Below are 16,237 nucleotides of genomic sequence, written 5' to 3'. Positions count from 1 at the left end.
TCAAGGCCATCGAAGATATTACTATCGTAGATAGTTTGAAAGTCGTACAAAGGTTAACTCGACGAGTAGCCACTTTGGGTCAATTCATTTCGAGGTCGTCGGATCGAAGCCACAGGTTCTTTTCCTTGCTCATAAAGAAAAGGGATTTCGCATGGACCTCGGAATGCCAGCAAACATTGGAGGAATTGAAGCGATATTTATTGAGCCCACCTCTACTTCACATTCCGAAGGTAGATGAAAAGCTTTACTTATATTTGGTTGTGTCCGAGATAGCGGTAAGTAGGGTACTAATTCGAGAAGAGCAAGGTGTGTAGTTCCATGTTTATTATGTAAGTCAGATTTTAGGAGATGCTGAAACTAGATACCCGCACTTAGAAAAATTAGCACTTGCTTTAATAAGCGCAACTACAAAGCTAAAGCCATATTTTCAGTGTCACCCATGTTACATCTTGCGTTTTCATATGTTAAAAGTTTCATCTTCAGTTAATTGACGTAGACTCGGGGATGAAATTATCTTGAGGTTAACATATTTATGCTATTTATAACAAGCGATAAGCAAGTGTCATGATGGATAAAGGGTACGCGAATTAAATAAAACAACTTTCATTGAAGGTTGCCGATTTGGGATAAAATACGTGTCGAGCGATAATAACGATATTTATGGACTAGTAATATACAAGGTACGATATGAGCGTGATAGTATGATGCATAAAATATATTAAAATTGAGTAGTATTTTTCGGTAATTTGAGATAATTCTTAATTATGCGGGTAATTGATTAATTACCGGGTAATGGGACATTACCTAATTACCTAATAAGTGGATAAAGATTAATAATTTCCACCCCACCCCTCCAAAAACATGGAAGCTGGCATAACCTATGGCAAATGACTCCTTAGTCATTTTGATAGGTGGCAGCTAAGTTGGCAAAGAAAGGGACACATCATTTCTAATGATTATTATACAAATTCTTACGATAAGAACCGTAGGAACTTTTACAATTCAAAAGACATTAGCATTTTGCAATCCAAAAAAAATGTTAGCCATTTCAAAGCTTTCAACAAAGCTTCCTTTCTCATATCTTGAAAACAAGTCACAATCAGAACGTTAGAAACATTGACAATTCAAGCTCTTACAAGATATTAACAATGACATTTCTTGCATCCAAATTCTGCTACAAATAATATTATATGGGTTATTTCCTACTCCAGGTATGTTAAGGCTATCCCTTCTTTCTTTTAGGCATGATCCAAGTTATACAGAAGAAACGAGCAAATGCACAATTTTCATAAATGACTCTATTCATAGAAACACTAGGGGTCTCTGTGTTCTTGATTCTCCATGTGACATATTATTATATCTTCTGTTCATGGGTCTCAAAAATAATATGCAGTTGATAAAGTTATCCGAAAGGAATATTGAGATTATTAACATATTTTCATGCATTTCATGCATTTATACAAGTACATTGACCCATGACCAGAAGGTGTTATATACGCGTATATATATATATATATGGAAAAAGGTTATGGTGTTATATATGCACCACCACCTGATCAATCAGTATATGTTGATGATGTTGCCCACAGTGGACGAGACGATATGATGGGATGCCCTCAGAAGCTTGATGATATTATGTACACATATACCTATGAATCACACAACATTTATATGCACGTGCATGACATTATAAATGTTTTAGAATTTACAAAGATATTTAGATTTACAGATGGATTTCTTTATCCCACATTTCATCTATGTCTTTCACGTATTGATTTTTCATGCCTTACATACTAAGTAAATTTTTCGTACTGACGCCCTATTTCACAGGGCCTGCGTTTCATGCCCGCAGGTGCAATAGTCCCCCTTCTTAGGATCCTTGATCAGCGAGAGTTGGCGTGCTCCACTTGATCTGGATATGCTTTTGATTTTTGTACGATGTGCTTGTATATACATATGGGTATGACGTGGCTCAGTCCCATCTTTGTACAGCTATATTTCTATTAGAGGTCTGTAGACAGTTATGTTCAGTTGGATAGTATGTGGCCTTGTCTACTTTCAGTTTTGGGTATATAGTTATCTATCGCGGCCTTGTCGGCTCGCCCATTGTAATATGCATATATATGTTTATATGTCTTTTGGACAGGTTTTCCTCGTGCATGTTATTCTCGTAATTCAGAAGATATTATTCATGTTTATATCTTAGGCGCATGCTTAAGGGTGTTCGACAGGTAGGACTCGGGCACTCGTCGCTGCCTATCAGTTTGGGTAGTGACACAAGTGGTATCAGAGCAGTTTTGTCCTAGGTCTGTCTACAGATTGTGTTTAGTCGAGTCTTGTTTATGGTTGTGTTGTGCACCACACTTATAGACATGAGGCTACAGGACATATAGGATATTATCCTCTTTTTTTATCTCAGATCGTGCGATATAAAAATTCATGTTTCTAACAATATGTTACATTTTCAGTGATGCCTCCGAAGACTACAGCCGCCCAGAAGGGAAAGTATATGGTTGACGAGACTACTAGTCGAGGGCCACGAGTTACCGAGGCTCAAAGAGGGTCTCATAGTGAGATTCCATCTTAGACTACACATACCCCGCCCTTTCCAGAAGTACTCCGAGGGGCACCAGCTCCAGCGCCCGCCCATGTACATCCAGCTCCTCATCCAGATGCACCGGGTCAGGAGATGAGATATGCTATTCAGCTATTAACCCGATAAGTAGTCGTACATGCTCGATTTCAGGAAGTAGGTATTGGTCATGCAAATAGGTCCGTTAGTGCGAGGGTTCGTGACTTCATTAATTTAGACCCTCCAGTATTCACTGGGGCAGATCCAAACGAGGACCCTCAGGTATTTATTGATAGAATGCAGAGGACGTTAAGGGTAATGAAGGCCACTGTGACTGAATCAGTTGAGCTAGCTTCCTATAGACTCTAGATGTTGCAGTTAATTGGTATGAGTCTTGAGAATTGTCCAGAGGTGAGGATGCCCCTTCAATAGTATGGCAGGAGTTTACAGAAGCTTTTCTTCGTCATTATTCGCCACCAAAGCTTAGACGGGCCAGAGTTGATAGGTTCTTGACCCTTCGGCAGGGTAACATGAGTGTTCGGGAGTACAGTCTTCAGTTTGATTTGTTGGCTAGGAATGCTCCCACTGTTGTATCTATGATGGAGGATTGGGTTCACCAGCTCATGATGGGATTAGAGCCTCACTTCTTAATGATTGTATGTTGGTCTCACTTCAGCCAGACATGGATATTTCTTGTATTCAGGCATACGCTCAAGGTGTAGAGGAACACAAGAAAAAAAAGAGGGCCAATCGTGAGCATAATAGGGCCCAAAATAAGAGAGCAAGGTCTTCGGGTCCTTCTGGTGAGTTTTGAGGTGGTTAGAGACAACAGTACCTAAGAATCCAGCCCAGCCATCGGCTAGCGCACTTCCTTAGTTTGCCGGTAAGAGAATTGATCGTTCCACATATTCAGGGCCTGGTCAGAATTCTAGGGCCTCGGGTTCTTAGTATATGGGTGAGTCAAGTTAGATGAGGCCGCACTTGCCACGATGTGCTCAGTATGGTAAGTAGCATGCCGAGCAGTGCGATGGGATTGGGTGTTTGTTATAGTTGTGGTTATCCGGGCCATGTTATGAGGTATTGTCCAATGAGAGGTGATAAAATCATAGCTCAGCCAGCGGGATCTGTAGCTCGTTCGTCATCATCAGTACGCCCCTTTGGGCAAGGTTCACAAGCACCAATGAGTCATGGCAAAGGGAGAGGCAGAGTGATCGAGGCCAACCCTGCACTACTATTGAGTAGTGAGAGAGGATCGAAGCAGCTTTTACCCGATTAAGGTCGGGATCGATTTCCACAGGGAGCTAGAAGTTGGAGTCGGGTGTCTATCAAAGTGGAGTTGTGTATGTGTTCCAAATTTCACTTCTAAACATTTTTTGGGTTTTGATTTACTTCTAATTAAACTAGAATAAGCTAAGAGTAACTTGTATTTGGGGAGTATGATATAACCATTGCACGATTCTACCCACTATACACCTCTCGGTGGTTCGAGTGATTTTTCCCGAATTGACTTTCTCAAGATCAATTGGGTATGCAAATTTGCACAAACAATCAAGGTTCAAGTCGGGTATTAGTATCTGTAGGTTTAACCCTTTAACTGGGGCTATCAATCTCTTGAGTACGCCCCAATTCCTTGTTTGACCAATTTCAGAGACTTAGGCTCTCTTTCTCAAGAAGAGCCAAAGTCAACTAAACACAAACTAGTGTTTGCAACCACCAATTCAGCAATTAAACATGAAATTAGCCAAAGTATCAAACACCCATAGTCAATCTAGCCCTAAAACACAAAACCCATCAATTACCCACACTAGGATTGAGCCACAACCCTAGCTTATGGGTCTAGCTACTCATAATTAGAGAAGAAAAACTCATATTAATTAATTGCTAAGATAAACTAGAAGATTCAATGTTGAAATGAAGCTAAAATTGCTCAAAATAGCTAAAACTATCGAAGTCACAAGCGCAGCTCAGTACAAAATCTATCTGATGACCTAAAAATGGGAAAAGAAGCTATTTATACTAAGCTAAAAAATCTGGACAAAAATACCCCTGCGGGGCTAGTGCGGACCGTACAAAATCACGTGCGGCCGCACTAGGGCTCTGAACTTGAAAATCCAACTCTCTGAACTCGGGTAATGCGGATCGCACAAAATCGAGTGAGGCTGTGGTGACTTCTAGTGCGGTCTGCATGAAATGCAACACGGACCGCATTGGCTTCAATCTCCAAACTAGCACTTCTCTAATCCTTGATTCTGTGGACCACACTAAATCGAGTGCGGCCGCAGTGACTCCAATGTGGACCGCATTAAATCTCATGCGGCTGCATTGCTTGTTGGCCTGGAAATCAACCTCTCTAAACCTCACTTGTGTGGACCGCACAGAATGGTGTGTGGCCGCATTGGGCTTGTTTTGCCTCAGCTTTATCTTGTCTTGGTACTTGTGCAAGTTTCACTCCTGTTTGAGCTGATCTTTGACATCTTGTCACTTTGTTGATCAAACTTGCAATCAAGCACAACTTGTGAGCCTTTTGAGACTATTTTGTACAAATTTCTAATCAAAACATAAGCAAGAAGGAGTATAAAATGTATCAAAATCCCTAGTTATCAACTCCCCCAAACTTAAGCTTTTGCTTGTCCTCAAGCAAATAAAATAAGACCCACCCCTTAAGGAAAATTCCAAGAAAATTCAGTTGTCCTAAAGTGCCCTCATCTAGCATCAATTGGGACTAACAATTGCCCTCAATACAAATGAATCATTAAGAACATTTACTCCTTGAAACACCATGGATTAAGTGCGACACGAGAGCATCAAGAGTTGACTCAACACATCAAAGAACTCTTTCTATTACTTTGGTCATTGTGGAACCCAAACTCACACATCCTCAACTCTCCCTAAGCAAACCTCACCTTTAGAATAGTAGCACTCAGAATGAGGTTAATGTAAAATCACTCATCTTTCTCAAGGAAAAGTCACAAGTCTGGCTCTAAGTACCATATGCTTGCCCCTTATGTGAGTCACCACTAATGTAAGTTTCATTCAACTAGAGATCATATAGGGCTTTTGTGGAGACATAGTGAAAGCTTTTGGTTCCGGGTAGGCAATGTTTGGTCTAAGTAGGTTCCATCTTCCCATAAGCACTTATTTTGCTTCATTTTGGCACACATTCACTTGAATTTTTGAGTCTTTTCACTTCTTTCTAAGGGGTTAGAGAGACACACTGTCACTCTTTCTTATAAATTTCAAATCTTTTCTCCTTTCTCAACTTTCCACACCTTGTTATTCTTTTCTTTCTTGAATCCCTTTTTATTCTCTTACACATTGAACATTCTTTTTGTATTTTTGCTTTTCTTTCTTTTTCATTGCCTTTCCTTTTCTTTATTTTTTTGCATCTTTTTACCACTTTATTGCAATCCTCGTCTCTCCCTCCAAACTTATATTTTTGCCCTGTGCTAAAGGGAAGATCGGGTGCCAAGAGAGGGTATCTTTTAGAATGGGTAAAGGCTTGTATCATGATTCTTGAAGAAAAAAGGTCTAAGGCTCAAAAGGGTTGACTAGGGATCTTATCATTGGTAGGTCATGGATGTGTTCAAGCTATCATTTGGACCAAAGAGAGTCTATAATCATGTCTCAAGTCAAAATTCACTTAGGATTTCGCCTCAACAAACATTCAGGGTAAGTTCTAGACCAATGGCTTAGGACTTGGACTTGCAATGCGATTTCTCACCACACAAGCGATGGGATCACTAAAGACATAAAGTCGGGGGCCCAAAACTACGTTAGATAGGATTTGAGCACACAATGGTTCCGAAAAACCACTTGATGATTATCGGTCAACAAAAGAGTCTCAAAGTCATGACTTTCACCATCCTAAACACGACAATTTGTTTTTGACCATAAAATCAAAGGCAAATGTGCTAGGCCTAAGTGAAGCTTTGCTTGAGGTACCCTTACCACTAACTACTAAAAAGCAAAAAGAAAAATGGACTCAAACCCTTAAGAAGGTTGTCACGCCATTCATAATTGGAAAGAGTCACCCGGTTCACACAAACTCCACCTTTGGAAAGAACAGTGGCATTGAGAAAATCAAAGGTTTATTGCAAACATTCAGAACAAGAAGCTAAGAAAGAAAAATTTGCGGAAAGTAAAATGAATATATATAAGAGGGGATTTAATCGATTATACAATAGATGGGATGGATATGTACAATGTAACATAATTTTATATACATACCCAAAGTAAAATAAAAGTACGAGAAATGTAACGAAATGTTAAAATTATATACAAACCAAAGATGTAAAATAAAGAAAGCATAAAACTGTCAAATATATACAATAATCCAAATCCATAAAAGTAGGGCCTACCCCCTAAAATGAAAGCTGACATTGTCCTCAATGTCAACTAAACCAAATAAGCACCAAAAAGAAAAGGGGAAAAGGATATAGAGACTCCCTATGGCCCATCTGTTTGCATGGGCTCCTAAGTGGTCCCTGGGTCCTCAATATGCTCGGGAACCTCAGATTGGTTCCCTATGGCCTGATGCTCTGCTGCTGGGACCTGGGCCTAGACCTGGACAGGCTCCTGAGGTGCATCTTGTGGCTAACTGGAGGAGGTCTCTGGTGGGGCTGCCAACTGGATGACTGCATCGTCTGCTCAGGGAATCATCCCCTTCCTCTTGTGAGGCCTCTAGGACTGCTCAGGATGGGGATGAGCTGCTGATACCGAGTCCTGTAGCAATAAGTCCAAAGGGAGATAATCTGCCTTCATCCTGTCAACCTCAGCCCTCAGCTCCTTTACGGACTCCTTGGAAGCCCGCGTCTTCCTCAACTTCTTGTGCTCCTTAGCAAGCTCCTTGAGAGCCTTGCTGTGTGAATCAATAGCATCCGTGAGCGCTTTTTAGGTGTCAAGGATTTTCTTCTGGTTGGCCAGAATCTTTTTAAGGGCATCCTCGATAGACTGCGAAACCTGCGGAGGTGGAGGTGCCGACTGAGCTTCCGTTGTAGTAGTGAGGATAGACAACTTGGATGAAGTTGTCTGCATCCAGTTGTTGATGCTGAGAAGAGCCTAGCTCAGTCGATGTGTAGTCATTGGGTAGGATAGGGAAGAGGGTATCTCGGGATCTGCTGAAGTGGATGAACCAGGAGGAATGTCTGTGGAGGTAGAGGCAGGCTGAGTAGGAGCCACTACCACAACTAGCTCTTCAGATTGGCCAGTTGGAGCAGTAGTTGTTCCCTTAATGTTCTTGCTTTTTGGGTTGTCATCCCATGCATGATGTACTATGAGAACGGGGTCTTCGCTTTTACCTTTATATCAAATGGCCTCTTTTCAACATTGAGGTCCCTGAAGTACATGGTCAAGAAGCTGGGGAAGGGGTAGTTTCTGTCAGCCTCACTGACTACATGCGCAATTACCCGAGACATTACCTTCCCGACATTAATCGGGTACTCTGCCATGATCGATGCCACCAAAACTGCCCGGTGAAGGAGGAGGGAGTTGTCATGAGTAGTGGGGTCCAATATGCTGCATACAAATGTTTCCCACCCCTTGGCTTTGAAGTTCAAACTTCTTCTAAAAATCTTTACGCCTACATTCAACCAATAGGGGGTGGTACCTGGGATTTCCAAATACTACGCCAACCAGGGACGGACCTCCTCACCTAATTCCATCTTCACCAAATACAGCGACTCATCCTCCTCATCAAAGCCCAAGTAGTCATTTATGGTTTTCCCATCGAACAACACTTTCAAATTGCACACCTTAGTCACTTTGGTGCCCTTCTTAATATGGGCAACATTGGTGTAGAATTCCTTGACCAGGTGCTCGTTTGCATCCTCACAGTTGTTTAAGAAATACTCCTAGCCCACTCTCTCTCTAAACTGCCTTCTCACATTGGGGTTGTGAGGCAAAAGGTCTCTATCTACAAAACCTCTCTCCGAAATTAGTTTCCTCATAGGCCACCATTCTCTAAATTTATGGTAGGCCACCTCGCTCAGAAAGTGGTCTTGCCACACCTCCGGGTTTCTAGTTCGTTCTACCCCGCCAACCTGGGGCTCACCCCCTTCTCCTACTACCTCATCTTCTCCTACTGCACCCTCTCCAGATAATGAAGTTGTGGTAGAGGTGGAGTATTCATCCCTAGTGTCTTCAGCTGAGCCCTCAGATGACCTAGAAGATACATTTAATGACGCTTGGGCAGCGAGGGAAGGTAGAAGAGTGTCTCTTAGTCTATTTCTCTATGTCCAGTCAGGGATGTACTTTGGGATTGAGTCAGAAGATATATCTTGGGAGGGCTTGTATTCACTCCCAGACTGGTCAATGGCCCTATCAGTAGCTTTAATCATGTTTTTAATGTTTTGTTGGGCTTGAGGAATCAGTCTTATCATTTTCTGTTTCCCTCCCCGGGAGGATTCACCTCGACCAGCTTGTTTAGAACCCTCGCCTCTTTGTTTCACCATTGTCTGCAAACAACATCCATTAGGCTTGTTAGTATCAGTAAAAACAATTAAGATCAGAGTTGAAGAAAAGAAAAAGTTGTATACAGTTGCAGAGCTGACACAGTACGGACCGCACAAAATGGAGAGCGGTCGCACAGAGTCCAATACGGACCGCACAAAATGGCAATGCAGTCCGCACAGAGGTGGGGTTCAGACTACCCGCTCTCTATATCCAGGCAATGCGGACTACACAAAATGTAGTGCGGCCACAATCCCCAAAGATTAGATTACAGACACTCATCAATGCGGTCCAAACAAAATGCCATTGCAGACCGCACTAAGGCACCGCGGACCGCACAGAATCGACCGCGGTCCACACTGAGTGCCCAGAAGCAATACTAACTTAGGGTTCAATGTATTTTGATTTTAAGTCCAATTTTACACCTAAGAAAGGTTCCTATATGTTTGCCCAGTGTTTCTAACTACCTAATTTTACTTTAATCAAGAAATTAACTAACCTAATTTTACCAAATCAAAAGAAGTATGGGAAGAACATAACAGAAGAAAGAAAAACAAAAATTAAGAGAAATTAATAAAATTAAACAATTAAAAAGAAGTTAACGGTACCCGATGTGAGATGAACTGAAGGTAAACGAGTCCAAGCAGTTAATTGTGAGCAAAAGGAAAGATGAATAGTGCTTCTATGAGTTGTGAGAGCAAAGTTTCGAAAAGTATAAAAGGAGGACCTCAGGCCCTATTTATTGAGAAAGGACCTAGCGCCCAGCTTAACAACCCAATGCGGACCGCACAAAATGGACTGCGGTCTGCACCACACAGCATTTTTCCAAGTTTGAGAAGGCAACCCACTACGGTCCACACAAAATGTCGTGCGGTCGTGGTGGTCCACCGCGGACCGCACAAATTGTAATGCGCTTGCGGTGGCAATCTTCAGAGAGCTGGACCTTTTGTCCTTCATCAGTGCGGTCCGCACTAAATGTAGTGCGTCGGCATTGAAAACTTCAGAGACTTGAACACTTCTTCCACTATGTCCTGTACTGCATCAACACAATCCTGTAGCATCTCACAACCAGTTAGTCCAAAAATAAATCCTATACTACAATGAAAATCAAATAAAAACAAGAAGAAAAACACATGGGTTACCTCCCAAGAAGCGCCTGATTTAACGTCGCGACACGACGCAGGTTACCATCAAATCATTTGAGATGAAGAAGTGCCACCACGTGGATGTCATCAATTTTTCACAAGTAATGATTGACCCTATGCCCATTCACTCTGAAAACTTCCCCATTTTAATTCTTTAAATCAAGTGTACCAAATAGGGTCACACACACCACTTCAAAAGGTCCACTCCATTTTGACTTAAGTTTTCCCGAAAATAGACGTAACCGAGAGTTGAACAAGAGAACCAAATCACCCAATTTGAACTACTTACTACGAGCATATTTATCATGAAGGTACTTCATCTTATCCTTGTACAAGGAAGAACTGGAGTAGGCATGAAATCGGAATTTATCAAGTTTATTAAGCTTCTCCACACGAAGATTGGCTGCAACATCCAATTCAATATTTAGCTTCCTCAAAGCCCACATGGCCTTGTGCTCTAACTCGACCGGTAGATGGCAAGCTTACCGAAACACCAACTGATACTGAGACATACCAATCAGAGTCTTGTAAGCAGTCCTATAAGCCCATAGAGCATCATCCAACTTCTTTGACCAATCGGTCCTATTAGCATTGACAGTCTTTGACAATACACTTTTGATTTCCCTATTGGAGACTTCAACTTGACCACTTGCTTGAGGATGATGGGGGGTAGAAACTTTGTGATTGACACCATACTTTGCAAGCAAAGTGTCAAAAGCTCTATTGCAAAAATGAGACCCCCGTCACTTATAATTGCACGAGGAGTACCAAACCTTGTAAAAATGCTCTTCTTGAGAAATACAACAACACTCTGGGCCTCATTGTTGGGCAAAGCCACGGATTCAACCCTGTTTGAAACATATTCCACCGCTACAACAATGTATGTGTTCCTACACGAGATAACAAACGGGACCATAAAATCAATGCCCCATACATCAAAAAAGAATGGTATTGAGAGGCATCTCATCTTTCTTCGAAATTCCACCTGCTCTTTGACATTCATCACACATCTTCACTAGTTCGCTTGCATCTTTGTACAAAGTTCGCCAATAAAACCCACAACTAAGAACTTTGGAAGCCGTCCTCGCCCCGACATGATGGCCACCAAGGGAGAGGAATGTTAAGCCTCTAAGATACTCAATTGCTCTTCCTCCGGGACACACCTTCGGATCACACTATTTGTATAAATCTTGAACAAGTATGGCTCATCCCAATAGAAATCCAAACTATCCCGCTTGAGCTTCTTCCTTTGGTTAGAAGAGAAATCACACGGGATTATACCCGTCATAAGGAAATTAGCAACATCCGCAAACCATGGCATACCATTTATCGACACCGAAAGGAGTTATTCGTCGGGAAATGAATCATTGATCTCTAGGCCATCACAACGCCTCCCCTCCTTCTCCAAGCGGGACAAGTGGTCCGCCACTTGGTTCTCACTACCCTTCCGGTCCACAATCTCAAAATCAAACTCTTGAAGTGACAAGACCCACCGCATCAGTCTAGCTTTGGAGTCCTTTTTCGTCATCAAGTACCGGAGTGTGGCATGGTCGGTATGGATTATGACCTTGGAACCCATGAGATATGGTCGAAAGTTCTCCATTACAAACACAATAGCCAAAAGTTCTTTCTCGGTCACCGTGTAGTTCACTTGAGCATCATTCATTATCTTGCTCGCATAGTACACCGGATGAAACATTTTGTTCACTCTTTGACCCAAAGCCGCCCCAACTGCAACATTGCTCGCATCACACATGAGCTGAAAGGGCAAGCTCCAATTAGGTGCGGTAATGATAGGAGTGGTGGTCAACTTATACTTGAGAAGTTCAAAGGCTTGCATACATTTTTTATCGAACACGAACTTAGCATCTTTTTCCAACAACTTGCACAAGGGATTCACCACCTTAAAAAAGTCTTTGATAAATCTCTAGTAGAACCCTGCATGCCCAAGAAAACTTCGGGCTCCCTTGACAGATGTAGGGGGAGGGAGCCTTGAAATCACATCATTTTTTGTTTTGTCTACCTCAATACCATGCTTTGAAATTTTATGCCCAAGGACTATGCCCTCTTCCACCATAAAGTGGCATTTCTCCAAATTGAGAACAAGATTAGTTTCTTCACAACGGCCAAAACTCTATCAAGATTCTTCAAGCATTCATCAAATAAGTCTCCCACAACACTAAAGTCATCCATGAACACCTCCAAAATGTCTTCCACCATATCAGTGAAAATGGCCATCATACACCGCTGAAATGCAGCCAGTGCATTACACAATCCAAAAGGCATCCTAGAGAAAGCAAAGGTGCCATATTTCGGGTCTTCTCCTGATAGTCTTCTCCTGATATTTCGGGGCAATCAAGATTTGGTTGTACCCAGAATACCCATCCAAGAAACAGTAGAAGGCACGCCCAGCAAGTCGGTCCAACAACTGATCAAGAAAAGGCAAAGGAAAGTGATCCTTGCGGGTCACTTTATTCAACTTGCGATAATCCATGCATACCCTCCAATCGGTGACGGTTCTGGTAGGAATCAACTCATTTTGTGAATTTGCAACCACAGTCATGCCACCCTTCTTTGGTACGCATTGCACCGATGAAGTCCACAAGCTATCAGAGATGGGGTACACAACCCCAGCATCCAACCACTTGATCACCTCCATTTTCAAAACTTCTTGTATTGCCTTGTTCAACCTCCTTTGATGCTCTAAGGAGGGCTTTGCATCATCTTCCAGAATAATCTTGTGCATATAGAATGCAGGGCTTATCCCCCGAATATCAGCTAAAGTCCATCAAATTTCCTTTTTCCGCTTTTGAAGCACCGCCAATGTAGCATCAACCTGCATGTTAGTAAGACAAAAGGAAAGAATAACTGGAAAAGTAGAATTTGAGCCTAAGAACTCATACCTGAGGTGTGGAGGCAGTGGTTTCAACTCCAACACCAGAGGCTCCTAAATTGAAGGTTTTGTTAGTGGAGTCTTCCTATTTTCAAGGTCCAAAGATAATTTCCTAGGCTCATAAGAGTAACAGCCCACCCCATGTAAAGTATTCACGCATTCCACTCGGCCCTCATCATCATTGACATCAAGATTCAACAATACAGCCTCCAAAAGGTCCTCCACATTGATCATTGCACTGGTGTCATCAACTATCACTGCTATGACAAGGTCCACAAAAGAGCACACCTCCGTACTGTTGGGTTGCTTCATTGTTTTGCAAATATGAAAGACCATTTTTTCATCACCCACCCAGAAGGTGAGTTCCCCTACTTCCACATCAACTAAGGCCTTCCCCGTTGCAAGGAAATGTCTCCCTAAAATGATAGGAACTTCATAATCCACCTCACAATCCAAGATCACAAAGTCAGCTGGCAAGATAAATTTGTCTACTCGGACATGCACATCATCAATAATAACCAATGGTCTCTTTATCATTCTATCTGCCATTTGTAATCTCATGGAAGTCAGCCTCGGCTGCCCAATACCTAAAGTCTTGAAAATGGAATAGGGCATCAAATTGATACTAGCCCCCAAATCACATAGAGCTTTAGAAACATCTACACTCCCAATGGTGCAAGGAATAGTGAAAGGACCGGGATCTTCAAGCTTTGAGGCCATTGAATGCACTATTGCACTAACTTGGTGAGTCATCTTTATAGTTCACAATCCATAGACCGCTTCTTTGTTACCAAGTCTTTCATGAATTTAGCATAGCCCGACATTTGTTCAAGAGCCTCCACCAAAGGCACATTGATGGATAAGCTCTTCATCATGTCAATTAACTTTTTAAACTAGTTTTCATTTTTTTGCTTCGCGAGCCTTTGAGGATAAGGCGGAGGTAGCCTTGGCAAAGGAGCCTTGGATTTAGGCACAACCGGCTCCGGCATGTCTATTATGTGTTCCCTAGACGGGTTCACATCATTTTGAGTTTCTACCTCGACATCTTGAATATCAACGCTCACTTCTTCATTCACATTTTCATCAATCACATTTTCAACTGCCAAAGGAACTTCATCTTCTTGCCACCCAACATCATCACTCAAAATTTGCTTTTGTTTGGAGGCATTCATATCACTGCCTCTCTCACATCTTGTTGTTACCACCATAACATGGTTATTCCCACCCTTCGGGTTCACTACTGTATCACTTGGTAGAGCACCCTTAGGGCGAGTATTTAAAGACTGTGAGATTTGGCCTAACTGCACCTCCAAGTTTCTGATAGAGGTATTGTGAGAAGCCAACTGAGCATCCGAGTCTGCATTCTTCTTCATCATCTGTTCGAACATCATTTCAATTCTACCCATATCATTGCTAGAAGAACTAGGACCTTGAGATGAAAATGGGGATGGATGTTCGGTTGTTGGTACATTGGGGGCCGTTGAAAGCCTTACCCCCGGTTTCCTTGGTTTCCATTGTTCCATCCACCTTGATTGTTATTACTACCCCAATTGTTGTTATTACCATTTCAATTTCCTTGGTTGTTTTTATTGTTGTTATGATTTCCCCAGTTGTTGTTTTGGTTGTTGTTCCCCCAATTAACATTGCCTTGTTGTTGATTGCCCCAATTGACTTGGGATATCCATTGTTGTTGGTTGGAAGAATTGCCTCTTTGGCCTTCATAATTATTCACGTATTGCACCTCTTCACTTTGTTCATCATAACAATCATTTTGAAATCCACCACAGTCATTATCAAATCAGAATTCCCTTGGTTTTGTTGCCCTATTTGTCTTCTTTTGTTGACAAGCATGTTGACACCCTCCATGGCATTCACTTGGCGAGGATTTTGAACTTGTTGCAACTGTGCCTTTGCTAGTTGGTTCATTGTAGTTGTCAACTCATCTATAGCCTACCCATGTGTTGATATCCAATTTTTTACTATGTATTTTTATACCCAAAACACTTCCAAAATAACATATATGTGCATATATAAGCACACCAAAAGGTTTTGGCATTTTAATGATTTTTAAACCAATTTATGGCCTATTTTTACACCATAAAATCCAATAATTACTCCCAAAGCTTGCCATTTTGGAGAATAATTTATTTTATTCTCATATTTATACCAAAATATATCCAGCATGATTTTTGCACTTTTTTTTTTACAAATTTGTTTGGTATTTTTAAAGCCAAATTGCATATAATTGCAATACTAGCCTCTTTAAGATTTAATAGCATTTTATAATTACAAAATTGATCCCAATATTTTCGAATTAATATTTATATATTATTAGTTGACTCAGTGCCTTTAATTTTCTTTTAAAACATTTTTACTATTTTTATAAAATAATAAAAGGAAAAATTGGCTATTTCAATTGTAGCCTCAATTCATTTCAATTATAACCCAAATTCCATTTCAATTTCAGCCTGAAATCAGCCCAATTTTGAACTCAATTGGACCAGCCCAATTCATTCAAACCTAGCCCCTTGATCCGTTTAATCCAACCTGCCCGGAAATCCTTTTAATCCAGGCCGTTGATCATTTTGATCAACGGCCACAAACGACCCTTTCCTTTTTAATTCTACCAACCCCCCAACCCTAACCCTCATTTCTCTTAGACCGCCTCTGAAACCTCGTCTCTCTCAAAACGCTCTCAAGCACTCGAAACCCTAATCGCCTCCCTTGTCTTCTCCGACCATTATCTCGCCGGAGTCCATGGCTTTTCAGGCCATGGATGACCTGTGCTCACCTTCCATCACTCCTAAACCATGGGTGTTCGAGATTTCGAGGTTTGAGCTCAATTTTCGAAAAAATCTCAAAATAACTTCTGACTCTTCTTCTTCTTCTTTTCTTTGTGTGAATCTGTCTATACCACGTTCTTATGAGTTTTTCTCTTGTGTTCTTATGTTTGTCATACGATGCATATTCTTCTATTTTTGTGTTCTGTTCTTCCCTCTACTGGGTTCTATAAGCACGTTTTACATGTCTATCTCGTATGTTCCTCTACTGTATTTTTTACTGAGCTTTTGCTCCTTGCTTACCTTTACTGGACTTTGTTTGAACCCTAACCATGTTTCATCTACTATTTTCCTAAATCCGTATCGCTTTTTCTTTTCTGAACTTGTTTGAGTGACAAGC

This window comes from Nicotiana tabacum, chromosome 18 (assembly GCF_000715075.1).
Source record: "Nicotiana tabacum cultivar K326 chromosome 18, ASM71507v2, whole genome shotgun sequence".
Taxonomy (NCBI): domain Eukaryota; kingdom Viridiplantae; phylum Streptophyta; class Magnoliopsida; order Solanales; family Solanaceae; genus Nicotiana; species Nicotiana tabacum.
The sequence above is the reverse complement of the archived record's forward strand: the minus strand, read 5'-3'. Positions refer to the sequence as shown.